The sequence below is a fragment of the Balaenoptera ricei genome, chromosome 2 (assembly GCF_028023285.1).
Source record: "Balaenoptera ricei isolate mBalRic1 chromosome 2, mBalRic1.hap2, whole genome shotgun sequence".
NCBI lineage: Eukaryota > Metazoa > Chordata > Mammalia > Artiodactyla > Balaenopteridae > Balaenoptera > Balaenoptera ricei.
Genome location: NC_082640.1, coordinates 65,996,143 through 66,021,911, shown reverse-complemented (window position 1 = coordinate 66,021,911; position 25,769 = coordinate 65,996,143). Strand labels below are relative to the sequence as shown.

Here is a 25,769-nt window from a genome sequence, read left to right as displayed (position 1 = left end):
GCTGGCCTGAGCAGAGTGAGAGTTACCTCACAAGGTTAATCCAAGTAGTCACATGCAGTCTGCATGTGCTCATTTTCACTTGAAACAACACCCCCTTGCATACACACACCATAACTGATTATCCAGTCTCCTAGAAGACAGTATGACAGCATTTTTAAAAAGCTCATATTCAAGCATATCTAAATAACATACTGTTCAAGAAATTCATAGGTGGTTAAACTATTTTTAAATGTAAAGGAATTCAAGACAATCTTTACCCGAGGAGGGGAGGAGGGGGAGGCAGGGATGGGAATCAGAGAGGAAGGCACACTCATTAGTAATGTTCTTAAGATGGGGGTAGGTTCATTTTATAATTATGGTTCATAATGTCACATGAAGTAAGTGATGAATACATACATTCTTTCACATGTATCAAAAAATACATATGAAAACATTTTAATTTTGAAAATTTACCATCTGGGGACTTCCCTGGGGGCGCAGTGGATAAGAATCTGCCTGCCAATGCAGGGGACACGGGTTCGAGCCCTGGTCTGGGAAGATCCCACATGCTGCGGAGCAACTAAGCCTGTGCGCCACAACTACTGAGCCTGAGCTCTAGAGCCCGCGAGCCACAAATGCTGAAACTCACGCACCTAGGGTCCGTGCTCCGCAACAAGAGAAGTCATTGCAACAAGAGAAGCCCACGCACCGCAACGAAGAGTAGCCCCCGCTCGCCACAACTAGAGAAAGTCCGCGTGCAGCAACGAAGATCCAACGCAGCCAAAAATAAATAAAAATTAAATCTTTAAAATTTACCATCTAGGCAATGGTAAGGTGTCCTTTCTGACCATGGACGCATGTGAGGTGGAATTTTTAGCGCTGATCACTCTCAAAACTAAAAGACATTGTAACTTAACTGACATAGAAGCACACGGTCATATTAAATCAAATGACGTTAAGCTTAATATTCTCTTATTACTGACTGGTCATAAGCCATTCTGTTTTTCTCACTGAGGATCTTGTTTTTGTGAATCAGTTAGATTTTGTGAATCAATTTGATTTTTATTACTCTGCATTTCCTTGTTTATTTCCATTTTTGGGTAAATAACATTGTTTTGTTTTCAGTATATTTATTTTTACAGTTACATTCTATTTATGATACATGATATTGGTTTTCTATTTATGGTAAAGATGCAGTGTTTCCTTCTAAAATAAGTTTATACAAGCTAACATTTGAGATAACTTAAATACAAATGTTAATCAAATGACAGAATGAGTGGTATAGGGATGTAACAAAGGTCATCTAAGAGGTGAGTGAATGACACAGCTTGGAAAGCATGGTACAATTAATCGACATCCAAGTGTCTATCACCCAAGTTCTACTTTGTTAGGTTCTATGGGAGGCCAGAGAGTTACAAGGATGTGTGTGTGTGTGTGTGTGTGTGTGTGTGTGTGTGTGTGTGTGATGATGATGATCTTTATTCTTAGATTCTTTTCCACCTGGAAAAGCAACACACACTGCTGTAGCTAAGGAAACAGTTATCAGTGAGGTTTTAATGCCAGTGCCTGCAGGGGCCACAGAGACAACTGAAATGGGGAAGGCCCAAGGTTTTAAGACAGTAAGTGTGAAGTTATGAGTCACACTGCCTTTTAAAATGCTTTCTAGACATTAGGCTACAACCATGTCCCTTACTTCCAAGGGCTGTGTACAAATCCATGGGCCTCCGGTTGGCACCACTGGTTTATTGTCCTAGATACGCTTTTGCTTTCCTAAGGCAGGGAAATAGGGATCAACTTCAAAGTCATAAACCAACAGCACAAGGCAGTACCTAATAGGGTCTGTCCCACTTCTGTATTATGTCAGGACTTGTGGAAAAAGGCCCTATGGAGAGGATTTGTCTCTCCTGCCAATGGAAAGAGACAGTACTGTTTTACCAGATCTGAACTGATTGTGTTGTCCTACCAGAGGTGGTGGATGTGGACGGGCCATGCTTGGACGACACCAAGAAGAAACACCCTCAGGAAATGTGACCCACAAGTGATGCAGACCGCAGTCTTCTAACGTTCTCACTTCCCCTATCCCACATCCCCCTCAAAGCCAATGGGCAGTAGAAATGACTGATGGGAAGCATTAAATAAATAATGGTATATAACACTGCTGGGGACTAGGCAAAGGAGAATGATAGATGCCCTCAACAGCTACATCCCATGACCCAGACCCAAGGAGATGACCACTGAGAAGGTCAGACCCTAAACATAGAATTCTGAGGCAGAATTATTATTGGCGCCATCTTAGTATCCAAGCAAATTAGAAATATATTTAGGAAGAATGAAGGGAAGCAATAAGAGACTTGTTCATTGATTTAACAAACCTTCACCGAGTCCCATCTAGCCCTAAGTACCAGTATAAGTAAGTTAGCTTCAACTTCAAGGGGCTCATAGAAATGGAAGAGGACAGGTATATAACAGTTACCAGTGTGATACAATGTGATGATCGCGCTATGTAATAATACCACATTCCAGGAGGGAAAGAGCCCAGATAAGGGTAGTTCACCCTGCAGGAGAATGGGTCTGAAAATGATCATTAGTCTTAATGACTCTTGTTGCCTAGAACAGAGTCCAGCACATAGTAGATGCTCAATAAATATTTGTTGAAGTGTTGAATAGATAAGAAGTCTGTGATAGGCTAGATAATGGTCCCCCCAAATATCCACATCCTAATCCCTGGAACCCGTGAATATCACCTTACTTGGTAAAAGGGATTTTGCAGAGATGATAAAGTTAAGGACTTTCAGATGGGGAGATTATTCTGGATTATCCAGACGTGCCCTAAGTATATCACAAGTGTCCCTGTAAGGGGGAGATCTGACACACAGACAGACCCGGGGAAGACAATGTGACCACAGAGGCAAAAAGATTGACCACAGAGGCAGAGGAGTGATATGTCCACAGGCTAAGAATGTCAGCAGCCACCAGGAGCTGGAAGAGGCAAGGAAAAGGATTCTCCCCTGGAGTCTCCCAAGGAAGCACAGTCCCACTGACACTTTGATTTAGGCCCATAAGACTCAGTTCAGATTTCTGGTCTCCGAAACTGTAAGAGGACAACTTTCTGTGGTTTTAAGCCACCAAGTTTGTGGTAATTTGTTACAGCAGCCACAGGTAACTAATACAGCCACTGCTCCAAGAAGAAATTAAGGCAGAGGGAGCTGCAAAACTGTCTGGGCAATGCCAAGTACTTTGGAGAGCCTGGGGAATTTGAGCTGAGGCATCCTAAGATGCAAAAGGAGCTGGAGAAAGATGAGTCTGGCTTGGCTGTACAGGATGGATGGAAGACGGAGAGACCAGAGGCAGGGAACTCTGCCAAGAGGTTCTGGAGGCAGCTCGGCGCGCAAAGGAGATGAGAGCCAGGCCTCGGGGATTAGCAGTGGGGACGAGAGAAGGGGCGGGAACAAAAGAAATTTCAAAGGCAAAATTGATGGAGCTTAGTGAAAGCCTGAATATAGCAGATGAAGGAGAAATTTCTTCCAGCTGTTAGAGCCAAGACTGGCAGAGAGGAGGAAATTGGAGCATAGGGGAGACATTTCTAAATGTTTCTAACAATAGCCAGTTCATCTCAAAACTATCCCAGTGCCGTGATTTGAGCTACTCGTCCAGTCAAAGAAACAGCTAGGGGATCAACGCTCTTCATGGCTGGCCACCAGTGGCCGGAGGAACATGCCATTGCCAGAGCTGCTTGTTATAAAGTATGGAAGAATTCCTTCCAGCCGACTTCCTGATCTCCCCTCAACCTAATACCTCCCAACCCTAGATTTTCAGAGGGGGGATGGGCAGGGGAACGGGATGGAAGGGAAGGAGGGAGGAGGAGAGAAGTGGAGGTGGAAGGGAGAAGTAGAGGAGATGACAAGAGCTCAGGTCAAGCACACGACAGACATAATCCAGCTGCTGTCTCGCCAGGGGCACTGACTGGGGTCCAAACAAGCCATCAGAATGAGTTTTAAGCCCTCACAGCTCCATCAACAGGGCCCTGGTTCTCACTTGCTGCTCCTTCTATCCCTGAGGACCCTTGAAGTAAACAACCTTTTCACCAGAAACACAAGTGGATTCTGACACACTGGGAGGCTGCAGAGTATGGAGAAGCTGGTGGAGGGAGCAGGTCCCGGCTGGAGGAGAACATCTGATAGAGAACGTCCTCTCAAACCAGAACTACCCCGAGCAGGGAGCGGGGCTCAGAAAAGGCAGTCAACCCAAGAAGCTCATCTCCAGAGATCGTGACTGCAGCCAGGGAGGCTATGAATAATAGCAGAGCTATTATAATAATGGCAGTGCCCCAAGCACTCAGAACCCACCCCCAACCCTGTGATCCCCTGACTCCCACTGGGCAATTCTGCAGGTACATCAGCTACTTGTCCTGAGCAATTCTCCACCCAAGAAGGCCACGGCTCTCAAGTACCGCTTTGTACAGAAGCCGTCAAGGCTCAGTGTTCATCTTGGCTCTGGGGGTGGGGATGGGGGAGGTGGAGAGAGAAAAGAGAGAGAGATTCCTGCATTTACTTCTATCTTAATTATTGAGCATCTCCTGTGTGTCAGACACCTGTTAGATGCTTAGAATATTCAGTGAATAAAACAGGCCAAGGCCCTGTCCCCATGATGCTTATAAATATTACCAAAAAGCCTTTGAAAATAAGCCTGAGCAGAAACTTGAATCAGAACCAAGTCTCCATATTTTCCAAAAGGACTGAACCGGCGAACGTGCAAATGTTCTCTGGACCAAACCAAGATTTCTTTCCATTTGAGTCTTTCTTCTCTTTGGGGGCTCAAGCAACCTACTGGATCACAGAAACTCACGTGGTCCGTCTCTTCTGACAAAGTCCCCAGAGGAAGAGCTGCCATTACCGAGAAGTCAATTTGATCGCACCCCTCTGCAGCAGTATTACTTTTTCCTTGCCCAAGCCTCTTCACGGGTTCATTCACTCATTCGACAATGATTTATCGAGGGCCCAGCACGTGCCAGGCGTGGACAAAGGGCTGGTAGTCCAGCAGGTGCACACCATCCATTAGCTCTCACTCCCTGCCTTGGCCACTGGGCAGGGCAGGAATGGCAGCCCTGGTCAGACAGGCAAAAAGCTGAAGGTCAGCCCGCAGTAGGAACTGGCTCCAAGACCCAGGCTTGGCAAGTGGCAGAGCTGGAAAAATTAGCCCCAGACCCCTGGTTCCTATTCTAACAGCTTCTCCCACACTCTACCCAGTTCCATCACTGAGAACCTGCCCAGCAGGCTTTTTCACTCCCATTTTACAGACAAAAAATGGAGGCATAAGAAATGTCAGAATTTGTCCCAAGCTACACAGCTTGCCAGATCGAGGCATGAGTCCTGATCTCATGACTTAACATTTTCTTTTACTGTTGAACTGCTTCTCTTTGTTCCTGGTATCTTGTCCCCCGCCTCTCAAAAAATCACACACACACACACACACACACACGCACACACACACACCCAACCACAAAAAAATAATAATTAAGTTAAATTAAAAACAGAAATGTATTTTCTGCTCTCTAGAATCGGGCAGCAGGCAACAGCCAAGCCTCCCGAGAACACTTAGTGATTTCCAGGGGAAATCTGACCATCAGTAACATCCAAAGATACTGCAATGTTTTCAATTAGGGGGCTGAGTGCTCTGGCTTCGGAGGCGAGGGAACAATGCAGAATGCTCCGGGAGAGGAGGACTGACCTCTCTCAGAACCCGCTCTGTTCCCGGCTAATATGTCAATAGCCTCTTAAATGGAACGTTATGTGTCTGGGATTTTACTGTCAGACTCATCCTTTTTGGGTAGGGTTCAGGGTGGTTTTTTTTTTTTTTAATCTAAAGTTGATTGCCTCTCTCATTATCAAAGCCACCATCCATCTGTTTCCACTTTCTTAAGGGCTGCAGCAAGGAATTGAGCTGGAAATGTGTTTTTACTTGAGGTTTTAGGATTCCCCTCCTCCCGCCTTGTTGAGGGTTGTTCAAGTTTTAATGTTGTCACTGCAATATGATCTTCCAGTAGTGGGTGGCCCGGCTGCGCCATTTGAAACTAATTTACAGCTTCATCTGGGACTATCGTCACTTTAAATTAATTAACCAAAAAGTACCAAAAAATTATATGATGGGGGGAGGAGGGAAGGAAGGAGATGGGGGAGAGTTGAAAGCAGTGAGAAAGGGCTCCTAAGCTTGGCTGGATACTGCCCTTGGGTACAAAGAGCAATCTTTACTTTCCTTCCAGCCCACCTTCTGAAACTAAAACACACACATACACCATAAAAAATTCAGTGTGTTGTCTTTTGAAAGGTTTCTTTGGGAAGATAAGAACTCTGTGTTGGTTTCCACAAAGCCAAGGCAAAGCTGTTCCTAGGAAGAAAGGTAGGTAGGCCCGCCACCAGCTGATGGAAACTTCTGCAGCACACAAGGAATGCTGGAAATGAAATGATGGTGGGAGTTGAGGACGTGGGGTGGGGACGGGGACAGGGCAGGGAGGGGGCATTCACCTCACCCCTCCCCAGGAGCAGTTCCTTCCCCTTCTGTAGGAGAAGGTCATTCGTTCCTCTCACATTTGATAAGTCTGTATTAACCCCTTATTATGTGGCAAGCACTGTGGGGAAGGAAGAGACTTCAAAAGGCTTATAGGATTCATTAAAGTGACAACCAACATCTGTACGGCTCCTAGAAGTCTCACACGTTCTCACTTCATCCTCACCACAGCCCCGTGAAGCACGCAGCATTATCAGTCCCTTTGATAAGGGAAAGAACCAAGGCTCAGAGAGGTCAAGAGGCTCGCCCCTGATCACACAGCTATGACGTGACAGAGCAAGAATCCAAACCAAGGTCTGTCGCGAAAACCTATGGTTGGGGATCATAAACGCAAAACAACGAGGACAGAAGGGACATTACATCTTTGGGTGCCTCCACACGAATAGGATCTGGAGTCAGCAGTCTCCTTATTTTTCTGCAGTCAAGCGTTCTGGCCCCCCTGCCATCTTAAGACTTGAGCTGGTGATGTGTCCAAACAAGGCGGCTCTTTGACCAGCTCTAGGGAGTTCTGTGCCCTCAACACCACGCAAATCTGTTGATGACAAAACGATGCACTTCATCTCTGGGCTCAATGTGACTTTCCAAAGCTGAAACACGCAGAGTGTTTGAGCAGCAACAGATTATAATCTATCTGCTCTTCCAGGGCAACAAGTATCTGAAAGTAATTTGAGAGCCATTAACCGATGCTTGCATAATGCCTGGCTCACACCAAATATCAAAAAAAAAAAACACTGGCTAGGATTGCTACTCCCCACAACCTCCCTCTTCCCCACCTCGAATCTCAGAGTTGGACAGATGAGACCTTAGATACAAAGGTTGGTCCTCAATCCCACCAAAAATATGGATAGCTGTTACAGAATTAAGTAACCTATAGTAACACTCAGCACTTAGTGTATAGTAAGGGCTGTTGCAGTACTTTAAGTGAAGGAAGTCTCAACACAACCCTGTGAGGATTTTGATTACCCCATCTGATGGGCAGGGAATCTGAAATAAGGATGGGGGAGACATCCTTTCGCCCAAGCAATATCCAAACCCAGGCAGCTTGCCTCCCAGCAGGGACTCTTAGCCATGACGCTATTTATCCTGCCCAAGTCCTCCCTACCATCCCGAGCAAGTGGTTATCTAGCCTTTCCTTGAACACCTCTGTGATGGGGTGCTTACTACCTCCAGAGACAGCCTCTTGTTGCCTTTGAGGACAGTTCTGTTGGATAGAAATTACATCTTGATGTTGAGATGAAATTTCACTTCCTGCCATTTCTACCCATTGTTCCTGATTCTGACCAGATCCCCCCCCCCCCAGAATAACTTTAAACTCTTTCCTCAAACTTCAAAGGCACAGGGGACTTATTAAAATGCAGATCTGTCTCTAGAGATCTGGGGTGGGGCCTGAGGTTCTGTGTTACTCACAAGCTCCCAAGTGATGGTGTGCTTGTCCAAGGATCACACTTTGAGGATAGAGGTCCTAGATGAGGGGCAGGGTCAAAACCGGCCTGCCACCTGTCTCTGTAAACAACATTTGACTGCAATACATCCACGCCCATCTGTTTACATATTGTCTCCAGCTGCTTCTGTGCTACAGTGGAGTTGAGCAATTGCGACAGAAACCGTAAGGCCCACAAAGCCTAAAATAGTTGGCTTTTACATAAAAAGTGTGTCCGCCCCTGCTCTAGATGACCACCCTGCAAACCTGGAGGAGCACTGCCCTGCCCTCTTCCCAGCTCATCTCAGGCCTCAAGTCCCCTCAGCATCCTGGTGTCTAACTCCCGAGCACACTCAGGCTTATCGGAAGCCCACTTAAAGGAGAAGCATCACCCCCAAATACTGATTGGCAGGAGTGGGCGGGGACCATTCACTCCCCGTTCCCGAGGTTCTATTCTCTGTGTGGGAGGGTCAGCACTCGAACCTTCTGCCCAGTGCCCACGCCATTGCCATCCCCCTCCTCCTGCCCAGCACTGTCTCCCGCCCCCTCCCCTCCCACACTCTCCACTGCTCCACAGACCCTCCTTGGGCTTTCTGCTTAATAATTGATACCAATTGCTGCACAATGTCGACTCTCGACTCCCGAGTGCATTAGGAATTCTGCACCCGGGCCGATGCAGATGCAGAACAGGCCTCCCCCTTCCTGCAGGCAGTGGAGGGTAGCTGTGAGTGGCCAGAGATATCTGGCCATCCAGAGATGTATCTCAGAGCCAGAGGGCAGGGACCCAGGCCTGGGAGGTGACCGGGGGCCTGTTCATTACCCCCAGGACCACTGCTCCCGTGACCTCAAGGCCTGTGCTCACTACAGGGGCATCTCTGGTGACTGGGAATGGCTCAGAGGGGCCTCCTTTCAGCTCAACAAGGAAGCCTTAAAGACATGGCTCTTCTCTTAGCAAGGCAAGAACCCCTAAACAGGGCTGATTCAGGACTGAAGAAAGTTCCTGCTATACCTCACACCTGCTTTTTAAAAATGCCTTTCCTTCTCTCAGCATTGTCCGAGAGAACTTTCTGTGATGATGGAAATCTATCCGTGTAGGCCAGTATAGTCACCGTTAGCCACACGTAAAATATGGCTACTATAACTGAGGAACTATATTTTAATTTTAATTAATTTAAATAGCCACACATGGCTAGTGCCTACTGTACTGGACAGTACAGGGTCCAGTTCACGTATCAAATTCATTAGAATTTTATCCTTTCAACTCTCTGGGGGGGGCCTAGTCAAAAATTTCCCTAGGGAGAAATTACATTTTGGAACCAGTAACTGGTTCCCCTGTATGAATCCAGGCACTGAGAATACTGGTGAATTTGGGGAGGCCAGAGAAAGGGGAGCTGGAGGTCACCAGGACCCAGAGGGGGAAGAGAAAGGGCAAGATCAGGCCAGTTAGAGACCAAAAGATATTCCAACCTTGCCAACTTGGGGCGCAGCTGGGACCTTGAAGGTGACCAAGTTTCTACTGACAAACGTGATACTTGATAAATGGAAGGAAGGATGAGAAGGAAAGAAGAAGAGATGGTGGACAGAGAACTGATTAATCGTGTCCTTAGCTGTCCTGGAAGCTAGTGTAAGAAATAAAATCATAGGGACTTCCCTGGTGGTGCAGTGGTTAAGAATCTGCCTGCCAATGCAAGGGACACGGGTTCGAGCCCTGGTCTGGGAAGATCCCACATGCCGCGGAGCAGCTAAGCCCATGCGCCACAACTACTGAGCCTGCGCTCTAGAGCCTGTGCTCCGCAACAAGAGAAGCCACCGCAATGAGAAGCCCACACACTGCAACGAAGAGTAGCCCCTGCTCTCTGCAACTAGAGAAAGCCCATGCGCAGCAACGAAGACACAATGCAGCCAAAAATAAATGAAAAAATAAATATTTTTTTAAAAAAGGAAAGAAATATAATCATAACAGCTGAAACAACTGGAAAGCAATGAGGTCTTAATTTATGGCCGTGCTTCTTTTTTTTTTTTTTTTCCTTTGTGCCGTGCTGCTTGGGGGATCTTAGTCCCCAGACCAGGGATTGAACCCGGGCCATGGCAGTGAAAGTGCCGAGTCCTAACCACTGGACCACCAGGGAACTCCTCAGTGCTTCTGAATAAAACAGAAATTGCAGTGGGGGCTGAAGAAATCTTGGGAGGAGTGGGAGTCGGCTCAGGCCAGGCAATGGGTAGATTTAGTTTTGACTAAAGGAAAAGAAAAGGCACTCTGGGCAGGAGGATGACTTGAGCAGATGGGCAAAAGCGGGCTGAGAAGGCAGCCTGGTTAAGCGGGCAACAGACCCCAGCCACCTGGGCAGGGTGACGGGCCAGCGGCAGGGAAAGGACTAAGGTGGGATGGCGGCCGTGGAGCCAGACTTGGGGGCCTGAACAGCTCCAAGGCAGGAGTTTGGGCTTCAGTCGTTCTCTTGCTTTCTGAGAAAGGAGGAGGAGTGGTCCAGGGTTCCTGCAGAGGTGTCTGAAAAGGCCACAGAAGCAATGCCAAGGGTCAAGGGTGGGAAGGAGCCAGTAGCTGGGCACAGTAAGTACTGGTACCATTCATGCAGGATGCGGTCTCTAACCGGCAAATGACGCTTTCTTAGAGCTGCACTGCGGTCTGAGACACTTCCTGTCCAATCCCTGTTCCTGCCCTCTGTCCTTTCACAGGTGTCACACCCCTGCCTGCTCCTCGTCCCTCATCCTCCGCAGGTGTTTCCCCCAGTAAATTGTTTGCACGCCTAATTCTATCTTGGGGTCTGCTTCTCGTAGGACCTGAAATAACAGAGTAAGAGATAGAGAATCCTATTCTCTCCTAAGAGACTATACTCGCCTTGAAGGTTGAAGCATCCCGCTAACCAAACAGCCCCTGACCATGTCTCCGGGACATAGGAAGTGCTCAGGACACACTTACAGCATGAATATGCACAGGCCGCAGGGAAGGGGTCAGGCTGCCGGGAGCCGGGGCATGGGAAAGCACGTCACACGCTCTGCCTGGGCAAACCCCAGCGACAGTGCCCAATGTCCTCCCCACCCCGTTCTCATCCCGCTCCCTTCTGGTAGTGACCCCCAAAGTTATGAGCAGTGTGAACACTCCTACATCAGAGTCCCTGGGGGAAGCGAGCCAAGCGTGCTCACATCTGAGACCCAGCCGCTTCACTTTTCTCAAATATGGGCACCAAATGTTTCAAACTTTTGATCCTGGAGCGATAACAGAACTGTGAGGAATGGGGAGGAGGGGAGGGAAACCGCAGAGAGGGGCCGAGTCCCTGGTAATGTTTTCCAGCGTTGGGGAAAGAGTGGGGGAGTAGAAAGGGCATCTGTCACCTCTAGTCCCTCCCCCTGCCACAGCCTGCGTTGTTAGGAGTCAAGGCCGGCACAGGAGGCACGTCCACACACAGCATTTACTCCCCGGGTTCACCCATTCCATCGTTTAAATCTGGGCTTTTCAACCTTGGCACTAACAACGTTTGGGGCCTGTTCATTTCTTGCTGGGGTTGGTGGGGCTGTCTTGTGCACCGTAGGGTGTTTAGCAGGACCCCTGGTCTCTCCCCACCAGGTGCCAGGACCGCTCCCCACCCCCCAGCTGTGAGAGCCAAAAATGTCTCCAGATATTGCCAAATATCCCTTGAGGATCAAAATTACCCTGGTTGAGAACCACCGATTTAAATCATCAGCAGAAATCCCACTTTGGACAGAATAAAATAAATTCGAGTCCTATGGACTGTTTTTCTCCCCACAGTAAGTGCTGTTTTCAGATCTTATCAGGTCTCTGCTAACCTGAAACTCCCAAAACGGCCCTTTCCCAACCAGGCCCAGGGGGTCCCCAGCCCCTCCCCCAGACTCCAGCACCGTCTCTGTGTGTCCAGCCCCATCTTATCAAATCCCATTGGCCTGGCAGCCCAGCCCAGCAGACAGCCACAGTGGGGCTGCCTGGCTAGAGAGTCCTCAGATTTGTCTTAGTTATGTATGCCAGTGCTTTCTGGTGTGGATCAATAAAGTAGCTGTGCTTCCCCTCACTGCACTTAAAGGGAACTAATCCTAGCAGGGATTATGTTTGCTGCCCATCGCCGAACATCTCTTGATTTATTTATTCATTCAACAAATAGTTATTGAGTCCCTTCTAGATGGCAGGCACTGCGTTAGGAGCTAGGGATACAATCGTGAATCAGACAGATACAGCCCTGCCCTTCCCAGTGCAGGGAGGTGCGAGCTCTGAATTCAGACCTCTGGGGTGTGAGTCCTGGCTCCACCATCTACTAACTGGCCGACTGGGGCACATTTTTGATGTAGGGCTCAATTCCTCCTCCAAGATGGAGATAATGATGGTTCCCACCTCAAAGGGAGGTGAAAATTAGATGGTGGGAGGCACAGAAAATGCTTAGCATGGTGCCTGGCACGTGTTAAGGTAAGAAAGAGCTCACTCTGTTGTAGGCGTTGTCACTGTGATTATTCAAGACATTATATTCGTGACATTAGAGTCTGGTGGGAGAGACAGACAAATTTAAGCTACAGTTATACAGAGTGTGAGAAGCGGCCTGAGAGAACGATGCAGAGAACTCAGGTGGGAGAATCAGGTTCAGGGATGCTTCTGCCAGGAAGAGGTGCTGCCTAAGTTAAGACCTCAAGCTTAAGGAGAAATGAGCCAGGGAGAATGAGGAAGCGGGAAGTGTTGCAGGCAGAGGGAAAGGCGTGTGTTAAGGGCTCAGAGACCAGAGCTTGGGGGGGGGGGGGGTGGGGACCCGAGTGCTTAGGAGGGCTGGAGGTGTAAGCTGGGGTTACACCCATCAGCCCTGTGGGCCATATCAAGGTGTTTGACTTGACCCTAGACCAATGGGAAGCCATGGGGAGTTTTCAGCAAAGGAGGGGCACGATCAGATTTGATTTAGAAAGCTCACTCTGGCTGGAAGAAGGAGAAACGTGTGGAGGGACAAAGCTCCCAGTGAGAGGTGACAGTGGCCTGGCTTGAGGAGTGACCGCAGGAATGGGAGGAGGTGGATGGGTTCCAAGTCCACAGAGCAGCAGACTTTGTGATTAGTACAGCTCCAAGCACATGGTAGATGACCCATAAATACCCGAAGGACAAGTGAGTGAACAGGGGGCAATAATCAGGTCTTTGGGGGATCATGCTCAGCCCAGAAGGGCCCCCCAGAAATTCCTGTAACATCCAGCCCAGGGGCAGCTTCAGGAAGCAGATTAGAAACAAAACTGAAAACGCCTTCCTCCCTGCCTAGTCTTCCCCCACCTGCAGCCACCACCTGTGCCGATGAAGAGAGAAGGGGCAGAGACAGAGAGAGAAAGGGAACGATTGTCAGGGCAGCCAGAGAAGAACAACAAAACACGGCCCTGGCTAGAGGGGCTGCCATCTGTGGACACGCTGAAGAAATTAGGTCCAGAGTCTGGAAGGGCAGCAGCTGAGAGGAACCAGATCAAAGGCTCCAGAGATCGGGCTGCAGGCACCCCGGGCTGGCTGATGACACAGGAGCTCAAGCAGGTAAAGCGCCTGGTATGCAAGGTGTTCTGCACGTGTTTGGCTTTCCAGGATGGAGAGCCCACAAGCCCGCTCCCCGCAGTGCAGAATGCCAGCTGGGAGCTTAAAACAGGTAGTCTGCAGCAACCACCAGAAAGAGCAAAGTTTTTAAAATATCAATTTTTAATTAGACAACTAATTCTCATAAAACTTTAAAACATTACAGATAAGGCCAAAGTCCCTGTGCGCCAACCTCTGTTCTAGCTCCTCCCTCCCCTCTCCCCAAAGACAACCACCCCTCATCTTCCTGAGAATGCGTCCTAGCCTCTATTTATTGACACGGCCACATAATGTGCCCAAAACAAGCTCATAATATTGTTCTGGAGGGAGTTTTCTTTGCTTGCTTGCCGTTGTGGCTGTGAGTAGCTGTATCCTTCACCTACAATTTGCTTTTCTCATTCACAACATGTCTGGAGACCTGCCCAGCTGGGTCCCCAGGGATCTGCCTCACCCTTCCTAATGGGAGCACTGTATGTATTATATATTATACTTGGTGGATTTGGCCTGTGGACACTTTAAACAAGGTTAGAAAATCCAAAACACCTCACCCTTTAAGGATAGTATGGGTTAAAACCGAGAAGTATCTGTTTTTTAGGACCTACTGTTTAGCACAGAGAACTATAATCCATATGTTGTAATAACCTATAACGGAAAACAATCTGAAAAAATATATATATACATACATATAAAACTGAATCACTTTGCTGTACACCTGAAACTAACACAACATTGTAAATTAACTACACTTCAAATTTTTTTAATTATTAAAAAAACAAAAAAGTAGTATTAATAGTGCCTGTGACTAGCACCAATAGAAATCAGATTATTTTCATGTCACGTGATAGTTGTTAGAGATATCTCAAAACATAGTTTATATTCGTATCTAAAATTTACCATAGTTATTAGCCTGTCATGAAGGCTTGTTATTTAATTTAATAAACATACATTTTTATACAATTTTTTTAAAAGATTAAATCCCAAACAAACTATCTTCAAAAAACTCAGGACAAGGCCCAGAATGGTAGAGTCAGGAGGGGTCTTGAAGCTTAGAAGCAGCTGGGGCAAGTGTCCACCCTCCACAGTGAGAACCACATTTGGGGAACAGTTCAAATGGATGATTGAAAAGAGTTGCCACGGGTGAGAGGCTGGGCAGAGAAATTGCTTCCAGCCTTGTGTATGCTCGGCTTAACTGATACCACACCCAGCTGAGGTCTAAAAAGAAGATTCTCTCAGCCTTTCCTTGGGGTGGAATTCCAACCCTATATCGGGGCCCAACCTGATTTCTGGGCTCAAGTACAGGAACCTCCTTCTAACACACTGGCAGAAGGGAAGATGAGGTGACTAGGGGTCAGTAGTTTCTGCAAATGTCTTCATCAGGCCACGCTGACCTGGCTCCTCGCCCACAAGCACACATCCCACTCGCTTCTTGGAGACGGAGGGGTCTTAGATTATTGTGGCTTCTATACTGGGTCCCTTCAGATCACACCTGAGTTTGGAGGACAGCCCAGGCTAGATTCCGTAAGACACGTCAGGTCAGAGGGTAAAAACCAATGCAAGGCCATGGACGCTGAGATGAAGCCGCAGGGGCTCTGGACTGGCCCTACACACAGACACTGTGGGTAATCAGCACGCTCTCACCCCGATGATGCCTGATGTTCCGCACTACAGTTCCGGGGCTTGCTAGAGGCCCTCTCCTTCATCTTCTTTTTCAAAACTAAACTGTCCTCCAACCCCACTAGCCTGAAATGCAACCACCTGGGTTGAACACCCAACACACCCATGTGGATGAGCTGGGCAGGATGAAGACCCACAGAGAGAGACCCAAGGAGATGCCGGGCCTGGGCTGCCACCTTGGCTTCAGGTCACTGACTTTGATCCTTAAAGTGGGTAGCAGGCTCTCGGGAGCACACTTTTCCCATTACATAAACGGGAGCCCAACAGCGCCCTGCCGACTTCCCAGGGCTACCGCCAGCTCACCATGAGCTCTAGGTGTGCTGTCTGGACGGGCATGGGATGGGGGAGCTGGTAACATAACCCTGCACTAAGCCTCAGTTTTCTTATCCACAAAATGGAATAACAAGAGCCTCTACCTACCTCATAGATGGTTATGAAGACTGATGTAGATGCTGCAGGAAGCACCCAATAAAAGGGAAGTGTTACTAATCATAATTGAAATAATAATGATGTATAATGAAGATTATGAGCATGAGAGTCTGAGGGTTTAGCCTCCAAGCAGACAGAAGCTCACTGCCCCTGAGATGCCAGGTTCTTTTTTTTTTTTTTTTTTTTTTTTAATTATTCATTTATGGCTGTATTGGGTCTTCGTTTCTGTACGAGGGCTTTCTCTAGTTGTGGCAAGCGGGGGCCACTCTTCATTGTGGTGCGCGGGCCTCTTACCATCGCGGCCTCTCGTTGCGGAGCACAGGCTCTAGACGCGCAGGCTCAGTAGTTGTGGCTCACGGGCCCAGTTGCTCCGCGGCATGTGGGATCTTCCCAGACCAGGGCTCGAACCCGCGTCCCCTGCACTGGCAGGCAGACTCTCAACCACTGCGCCACCAGGGAAACCCCATGCCAGGTTCTTGACTCAGCTCTTCTGATAACAGGGAAGCCCCACCCTGCTGCCGGCCCTCCAAGCCTCCACTGCCCCAACTTTATCTCAGTCCTCCCAAAGTCTCCTGACCTTGTGTGACCTGGGCGCTGCCATGACCAAGCTCAGCTGTAACTCACTCAGTTACCTCCGCCCTGGACCTCAGGGTGGGCAAGAAACTGCAGAGTGTGAGTGATGGGGTGGCCCCTCCCACATGGTTAGTGCCCAGCATTTACTACAACAATGGGATGACTGTCCCAAGGAGGCTCAGGGGCTTGCAGCTGGGGGTCCCCCAGAAACCTCAGGATGGTGGGCCAAGCAAGAGGGTAGAGCCTTTACGGCCCCTCCTTTGGTTGTTTTTAATTCTGTTGGTCCCCAGACAGCACCCACTGTGCCATATTCCCCTTTCCTCCTCCCTGAGGCCCCGCCCTGCACCGGAGGTCTGAATTTTATCTTGTCCCCGCTAAAGCCTGACATTGGAGCCTCTCTACCTCCCTTACGCTAAACTGGAATCACTTCCAGAAAAACTCACAAGTGACCCCAATCTCCTGCTGAAACGAGTCGCCTGATCTCAACTGTGTGGCGAAGGTGGGGTTGTGAACAAGTCACCCCCAGAAGTTCAGAAGGCCGGAGCTCAAAGGCCAAGCCCTAGCCCTTCACTTACCAGATGAGAAAGCTGAGTCCCTAGAGAGCTAGAGCCCACATCACAGCTAGCAAGGGACCACGTGTCTTTTGACCCGCACCCCCTAAGCAAAATAAACTCCACCTGGATACCTGCAGCATGCTTTTCAGCAAAACATGGCTATAAACCCGTTCGCAAGTCTTTCTTAGGTGGGATCCCTTGTGGCTGTGGCCTTTGATGAGAATCATCTGGGCAGATTCCGCGTGAAACGTGGCCTTGGGGGTTCGGGTCAGCGGGAGGTGGCGCCTGGCAGAGCCCTGCGTCCCCCACCACACACCCGGAAAAGCGGGGGGTGGGGGGGAAGAGGGTCCGGGATGGAGGGGCCGGGGGCTCCACGCGCCCACAGACCCCGGCGGCCCCCTCTTCCTGACGAGGTGCCCATGTCTGCACTTCCGGCCGTGAACGCGCTCGCCGGTCCTCGCTGCTCTGGAAATTCCGGGAATTTCCTTTGAAGTCTGGGAGCCCTTTCATTCCGGCGCCCTCTCCTCTAATTCCTGCCTAAGCGCTGCGGTTGGCCGAGCGGCTCTCCGGCAGAAGAGAGAGTCCCACCCCCAGGCCCCGCAGGCTGCGCTGCGTCTTTGCTCGGGTGCGCAGCGCCACCTGCGGACCGATCGCCGGTCCCTTTCTAGCCGAGGGTCCGGTCGATCAGCGGGCACCAGAGGCCCCACCGGCTTGGTGAGGACTCAAGACAGCAGCCGGTCTCACAAGCACAGGGTTCAAGGGGTTCTGGGTTCGAGGCCAGCTGGACAACTTGAACTTAGGTCACCTGTGAGCGCCACTCCGTGCACAGATGAAGGACTCCCCCAACCTCCTGAGCTGCTGGGAGGACCACAAGCAATTGAGGTTAGGTCTTTGGCAGTGCCTCGCCTCCTCTATCCCTGTCTCGCCACACCCCTCTTCCATGCCCACCACTCCCCCTCCTGAGCCACCTCTGCCTCCCTGCAACCTCCCTCAGCCCTTACCAATGCAGCCAAATCTAGATGCTGCTAAGCCTCAAAGCCCCCTCGCCAATCCTGAATGCCATCTCCCCAGGACAAGGACTCCCCTTCCTTCTAAGGTGACAGTCAAGCCAACACGATGGACAGAAAGGCACAGTCCGTGAGCTGAGTGAGCACTGACGTAGGAGTCAGGAAACTGGAGTTCAGTAAACAGTCCTGTGACCTTGGATAATTCACTTACCCCTCTCAGGGCAATTTCCTCAACTTTGAAAAAGGGGAGGTTCTGTTTATATCTGAAACATCTTGATTAAAGTTCTCTTTCCAGGGGCTTCCCTGGTGGCGCAGTGGGTAAGAATCCCCCTGCCAATGCAGGTGACACGGGTTCAAACCCCAGTCCGGGAAGATCCCACAGGCTGCAGAGCAACTAAGCCCACGTGCCACAACTACTGAGCCTGCACTCTAGAGCACATGAGCCACAACTACTGAAGCCCACACGCCTAGAGCCTGTGAGCCACAACTACTGAGCCCGCGAGCCACAACTACTGAGCCCGCATGCCACAACTACTGAAGCCCACATGCCTAGAGCCTGCGAGCCACAACTACTGAGCCCGTGAGCCACAACTACTGAGCCCGCGTGCCACAACTACTGAAGCCCGCGCGCCTAGAGCCCGAGCTCCGCAACAAGAGAAGCCACCGCAATGAGAAGCCTGTGCACCACAATGAAGAGTAGCCCCGTCCCACTCCCTGACCCTCCTCCTGGGTTGGATGAGTACAGGGCACCACCACAAACTCATCCCCCAGACGACAGACCTGGGGAGGGGCAGCATGGGCTCTGCCCCTACATCTGAGAGTTTTCAGAGACCACCTCTACTCTCCATCCCTCCCACTGCGCAGCCCTCCTTTCCCCCTTCATCCTGCCTTATTCTCTGCCTTCTGCTTGAGCGACCTGCCCGCCACAATGTGGCTGCTAGAATGGCCATCCAAAACACAGTTCTGACCAGGTCACTGCCCTGTGCAACACTCCAGTAGCTTCCAAGAGCCTTGAGGATGCGGGCAAAGATCCACACCCCAGCAGAGAGAGCCCCTGATGGTCTGATCCTGCTGCCGTCTCCAATTTCAGTCCTGTCCCTTCCCACCTTAGACTTGAGAGTCCCTCTATATGAACCTGCCTGTGATTCCCCCCACCAGCAGGACTCCGCATCCCTCCACTTCACTTACAGGGACCCCTTTGCCAAAGAGGCCCCTCCCTCACCACAGCCATGTGACTAACTTCTGCTCTGGGCCTTCTCCCCCTCCCCAGCTAAGCTGTCTTGTCTCTGTGCTCAGAGCCCCCTGTGCTTACTTCTACCACCTCCCCTAACCATGTGATGTTAAAATGTCATTCAGTGTTCTTGTTGTTCCAGTTATGTGTCTGTCTTCCCCCTCTAAATCGTGAACTCCTCAAAGGCTGTCTTATTCATCTCCAAATAACCCAGGTGGCTCCTGGGATCTCCCAGTCCATTTAGCTCTAGTTTAGATGAGCCTCGTGGGGGACATGGCTAATTGCCTACCCAATAACCATTTTCTGAGCCCTCCTTAATGACAGAACCTGGATTTTGTTCAGGGAGGCAATATGCCTGACTGAAATAGTCTCCTTCCCAGACTCTCTTGCAGCTAAGTGTGACCATGTGACACGCCCCGGGCAGAAGTCACTGGATGGGGCTTCTAGGACAGCTTTTCAAAAGAGGACAGATTCATGCATCTGGCCATTTTTCCTTCCCTTTTTCCTTTCCTGGAACATGGGCAAGATGTCTGCAGGAGAGCAGCTACCACGCAACCATGAGGACCGAAGCCACACAAGTAGAGCAGTAAGATAGAAGGAACCTGGGTCCTCCATGATAACATTGAGACACTGTACCAACTCCTTGTTTAAATCCCTCTTTGGAGAGTTTTCTCTAACTTGCAGCTGAATGCAATCATAACTGATACAAACCATTTCCTCACCCAAGAGAATGGGCTCACATTCTCATCATCACCACTGAAATTCAGCTCCTACTCATTTTTCTTTTTCATCCTGGAGCCTGAAGTGACAAGCCACAGCCTTCCATTTTCACAATTTCACAGTCGGAATTAGGTTAAGTGAAAATGTTTTCAGTAAAGACACAGACATGCTACATTGTAGCATCTCACATTTATTCAGACTAAAGAGTAGCAAGCCTCATCCTTAGAAGTCCTTCAGCCACTCCACACCCCTAGAGAGCATATTCTGATCACATCCATACGTGTAGTCCCTACCTTCACACCCTCTTGCCTCCTCTCCCCTCTTTCCCTCTCCTCTGATCTTCTCTCCCCAGCCCTCGAATGAGCAAAAACTGAATTCTTCCACGTTCTCACTCACAGCAACTTAACCATCACCTCTGTGGCTTGGCCTCCTATGAGCACCCTCACCTTCTGTCCCAGTGGCTTACCAAGCTATTATTCCAAAGCTATTATTCCTCTCTAAGCTGAATTCTGTTAGTAGAGGTTAAGAGCACTAATTCTTCACTCTCACTACATTTATCTTTCCATCATGTTTCACACAAGATAGGGGCTCCATAGTGGGTTGAATTGATTGAAGGGAACCCTGAGATACACACGCTGCAATACTCAACCACCTATTTTAAGAGGTGCCATGGCCTCTAACTCAAAGGAATAATTCTCCTGTGAAAAATGTCAGGCCACATAAAAGAAAAGATTGGTGCTAAGATCAGACAGGTAAAAGGCAGATGGCAGAGAGGCCCATCAACTGTCTGTCCCTGTGCAAGTCACACTCAGTCTCTGGGCTCAGGTTTCCCATGAAGAACTTAGACTGAAGTTAGAAAGAACTTTAAATCTCATCCTTAAAAAATGAAGAATGATATGAGACCCCTTTATACATTGGGGATATTTTTCCATTCCTTAGACTGTGCCCTTTTTTCTTGATTGATCTTGACAAATGTTTATTTTATTAATCTTTTCAAAACACTTATTTGGGGGATTTTTAAAAATTACCTCCAGTTTATGTTTCTTTTCTCTTTCTTTGCTTATCTTTATTATTACTTTCCCTCACTCTCTGCGTTTATTCTAACTTCTTAAGTTTGATGCTTGGCTCATTAATTTTTAGGCTTTCTTCATTTCTAGTATAAGTATTTTTAAGGCTATAAACTTCCCTGTACATATTGCTTTGGCTGCATCATCATGTTTTGATATGCAATATTTTCATTAGGGTTCAATTCTAAATATGTTCTAATTTATGTTTTCTTTAACCTATGAATTATGGAGAAGTGTTTCTTTTTTCAACTTCCAAAATAATGGGGGGGTTGTAGTTTCTTGTCATTATGATTGTTGATTTAATACTTAATTACATTGTGATTAGATAATGTAGTTTGTATGACAATAATCCTTTTGAAATTTATGAGGCTTACTCCATGGCCTTTCTTATAATTAATTTTCATAAATGTTCTATGTGTATTTGAAAAGAATGTGTGTTCTCTTTTTGTGTGCAAAAGTCAGTACTTTTCTATTAGGTCAAAATTTGTGTTGTTCAAATATTCTATATCTTTGTTAATTTTTTATCTACTAGAAAAATCAGTTAATAATAAAGGGATGTTAAAAATCTACTTTGATCATAAATTTGTGGATTTATCCTTACAGTTCTGTCAATTTTTGCCTTATCTATTTTAAGCCTTTTTGGGGGGGTGGTTCATGTCACTTAGAATTGTTACATCTTTCTGGTGAAGAATGTTCTATCATTATGTGATACTCTGCTTCTTTGAGTTACACTGTTTTCCTTAAATACTATTTTGTCTGACAGTAATATCACCACACCATTTCTTTTCTTTGGCTTAGTATTTTCCATGCTTTTACATTCAGCTTTTGTGTATCCTTATGTTTTAGGTATGTCTCTTGTAGACAGCACATAAACTGAATTTTGCGTATTTAAGAAATAACTCTAAAAATCTTTGTCTTTTACCAAGAGATTTTAAGCTACTTTATATTTATTGTGATATTTGACATATTTTAATTCATTTTACCTATCTTATTTTGTACTCTACAAATGTACCACTCTGGTGTGGGATATTGATTGTGGGGGAGGCTATGTGTGTGCTGGGGGTAGGTGTAGAGGATATCTGGGAACTATCTGTACTTTCTGCTCAGTTTTACTGTGACTCCAAAACTTCTCTAAAAATTAAAGTCTATTTTTTAAAAGAAAAGGAAGGGAAAGAAAATGACAGGCCCAGATCAGGTAGCAATCAACTCAAGGTTCACTGTGAAAGTCACTGTTAGGGTCTCAGTGGAGACCCTCATCTCTTTTACCCACAAGGACTCCTGGGCTAAAACTCAAGTCCCAGATCTAATAGTAAAGGTGGCAATGCTACCAAGAGGACAAGTCTCCCATATCAAAGCCAAAGCCTTCATAGCAAGAGTGGGACCCTGAGATATGGAAGAGATGACATTGGGTGGACAAGCCTGAGAATGTTGAACCCCAGATGCCCTAACTCCTCAGGGCAGAAGAAGCTCCCTGCTCTTTGCTAGAGAAGAGTGGCCTCTCCAGGCCTGAAGACCATGGATAAACCTTACCTGAGACAGACATCTCCCAAAATGATTCTTGGCTTTCTCAAGATCTTCCTGTACCATTACTTGTTGCCTTAGGCCAATAACCAGGGTCAGCATTCAGCACAGCCCAAGAAGAGAAACACAGTCCCTCCTGTGGGAGGCAACTGCTTACGCATCGGAGGAGTGGCAGCACCTGGCTGCTGAACACCTGCAAGAATCATGAGACCATGTGTGGGAGTGGATCTTGAGAGTTTGGGCTCACTCTAGTTGGCTAAAGATAAGGTTGAATATCTTTTCTACTTATTGACATGGGGACATGTCATAACTCAGAGTAAGTGTCTTGGCAAGAGCTTTGGAGCCAGCCCTAAGATACTGCTGAGGCCTTATTCAAGGCTGGACTCATTGATGGCCTATGGCCCAGGAGGAGGAGATGCTGGAATGTTTGGCGTGATATTGAGGAAGGGGTAGAATTCTCAGGAAGGTGGGGATGTTAGAATGGATGTATTATATGAAAGCACAGAGTTCACTTTGTTTCCTCAAAGCAACCAGAACCTCCCCTCATTATAAGGCAATAAAGATGGCACTGGAAAGGGGTTCGCCAGCATCTTTTAGAAGCTCAGTGGTGGTGGGGGCAATTCTCTGCAGGACAGGGTTGAAAGTAGCAGATGCTGCCATGGACCTGGGATCCCTAGAATCCTTGTGGAGATGACAGGATTCCAGACAGGCTGATGCTAAGGAGGGCATTCAATCGGCAGCAGCAAGGTGGACATAATTCCTATAATAGGCAGCAAGGCTGGAGTGGCAATCAAGCCACCTTGACCTGTGGGGATCTTGGTGACTGCTAGTTGGTCATGCTGTTCTGAGGGGCATGATAGACAGACAGTGGACTAGGGTGTTATTTGACGGGTATAACAACAACAAAAAAAAAACCCTGAAAAACAAAAAACTAAGAGCTAGCAAGCAGAAGCTGCCACACTGGAATGCAGTGGTTCTGCATACAGTTTCCAGATCTAAGTCAGCTCACAGACCTGGGGCCCATGGACTGAAGAGGAGGCCAGATCTCCTTGAGAAAGGACCCAGTACTATGATCCCAAGTATATATGATAAACCATTTTCTGATCCCTTCCCAAAGAGTCCTGCAGTCAGTTCCTATGGTAACTGTGTAGGAAAAAGACTTTTCAAGGAATCTTGGACACAGGATCTGAGCTGACACTGCTACCAGGGGAGCTGAAATGCCTCTGTGGTTGCCCACGTAGAGTGGGGACTTATGTAAGGCAGGAACCACAGGATGGTAGTAGGGGTGGACCCTCTCAGATCACATCCTTGGTCTCCTCTACAAAGTGGTGATCATGACAGCACCGGCCGTAGAATTGAGAGATCTAAATGACATGCTCACAAGTCCACATAATCATCTTGGCCGGTGATAAGTGCCCATTTATTTTACAGCTTAATAATAAGAAAACTTGTCCCTAAACCAATCATGGAAAAGCAGAAAAATAAAAATTTAAAAATTTATAAAAAATAAACACCGTCTTCTCACCTGACCAGTCTTGGGCACTACCCGATACCACAAGTTCCCCATGGGAAGGTGCCGTGCCTTCTCCTCAACCTTTCCCAGTTTCTCCCACTATCTCTGCTCTCCAGTTTATGAGATTATTTTCCCATGGCATCAATGTGGAATAGAGCACACTTGACTAGGAATCAGGAGCCAGGGTCCTAACCCTGGTTCTTCCCCAGCCAGCAATGTGACCTTGGGAAAGTCCCTCACCCCATTCAAGTTCCCAGTGTAAAATAAGCAGGTGAATTGGATGCCCACCAAGGCCTTTTTTTCATCTCCAGGACCCATAGACTTATCAAGACCAAATTCCAATGCATACATCTTTGGGGCCTCAGCAGTTCAAGGAAACTAAATTTAGTTACAATGGTCTCCTCCAGAGACCTTCGAGTGACTACTTAACACAAATGACCAACTTGTTTCTGCTGGTAGGTACCCTTCCAAGTTCCCAGGTACACTCAGCACAGAGCTAAGGGGCCAATGTGACCTTTGCCTTGTGACAATCCGTGAAGAATCTGTTTCCCACTCCCACCTGCACGCTCGGGCACGCCACTCTTCTGCCATCCAGTCTCTGCTTTCTGCCATCTTTGAATTCTTCATGACCCCGAACCTGCCATTTGTATCCTCTTTGTGATGCTGTTTGCTGCCCAGGCAGAGGGGAGATGGGAGGGAAGCAGGAAGCAGGATGGAGGCCCCGCGAGTCAGGCTCTCAATCGAGCCCGTGGGCTCCCTTTAATCAGAGACAGGCCAAAGCCTGGTTAGCCCAAGTATGCATACCTTAGGCAGATGTCTGCCTGCTGCTTCTAGAAAACTTTTACAGCAGCACTTTCTCCTCTCAGACTTTTGGCAGAGCTCTCACCATTTCTTCATATTAATAATGAAAAAAGAAAAACCCTCAACGAATGTGCAGTGAAATGAATCTGCAATTAATTTTAAATAAGCTTAAAATTCCATTGAAATGCCCTCCCTTGGTATTTTTATGGGAAATGGTTTTTGCTAGATATGCACACCATAAAGATCCTGAAACATACGATAGACAAAATCCTCTTAGGCATGCTAAAGGATAATTTGGTTTTTCTCAAAGCGACATTAAAAAAATAATAAATAAGGGATAGAAATAATCCAGCTTTTAAGGAAATATTAACCGCTAACCTATAAACTATCCCAAAAAGCAATCTCTCTACTCAGGAAATTTAGCATATGGTTCTCTCCCAGCTTAACCCTTTTGCTTTTTCACATCTTTATGCGTCTCTCACTTAAGCCAGATCACGTAAAGTAAAATTCCTCCTCTCAAGAGGCCTAAGAAGGTCTTTTCTCGTGCATCCAAAATCAGCAACGACCCTAAGGCCAGAGGCTCCATCCTTCGCCAGGCCGGTCTGGCTGCAGGTCAGCCCCACCCCAGCCAGGAGGGGTAGCTACTCCAAGGCTCTGGGAAGCTTTCTTCTCCCCAGCCTCCGGGACATTTTCCAGATCCAGTTCCCAGACCCCGCACCCCTATCTGATCCCAGGCCAAAACTTGGCTCCAGTAATAACAAAGAGGCCCAGAAGATGAAAAGCTGAAGTCCTTTCCCCTCCAGTTGAAACCAGGTGTGATGTTGGCAGGGAGAGGTTCCAAGCTCCAGAGAGCCAGATGAAGGCGCGCTAAGGCAATAACCTGAAAACGAGCCCCACGTGGGGCAAGATGCCCAGACCTTTCACTCATTTTGCTATAAATGAGTTTCCTGGGGCAAAATAATTTCTTCCTTCAAAGAAAATCACAGTCAAAGGCCGAAGAAAAGGATGGGGAGAGGGGGGGAAAGTGAAAGGGGAGGAGAGAGAGGCAGGAGGGAGGAGCCTCTGGGTGGATGGCCCAGGGCTTCCCAGAGAGCTCAACCAGGCGCCTACGAATTCTCCGGCTTGTAAACTCCCCCCTTGATGCTTACCATGGGGAGCCGCT

The 25,769-nt window shown here is 48.0% G+C and overlaps 1 long non-coding RNA gene across 2 annotated transcripts in view; it reads right to left on the bottom strand.

The window, feature by feature from the left end:
• The window catches only part of LOC132359259 (uncharacterized), a 57,544-nt gene that overhangs the window by 9,462 nt on the left and 22,313 nt on the right, over positions 1 to 25,769 (bottom strand). The window contains exon 1 of one of the 2 annotated variants that reach the window (XR_009500783.1): positions 22,303 to 22,476. The exons of the other annotated variant lie outside the window; for it this stretch is intronic. This is a non-coding gene — a long non-coding RNA (uncharacterized LOC132359259). Of the gene's footprint in view, positions 1 to 22,302; positions 22,477 to 25,769 lie in introns of those variants that run through there. 2 annotated transcript variants of the gene reach the window in all.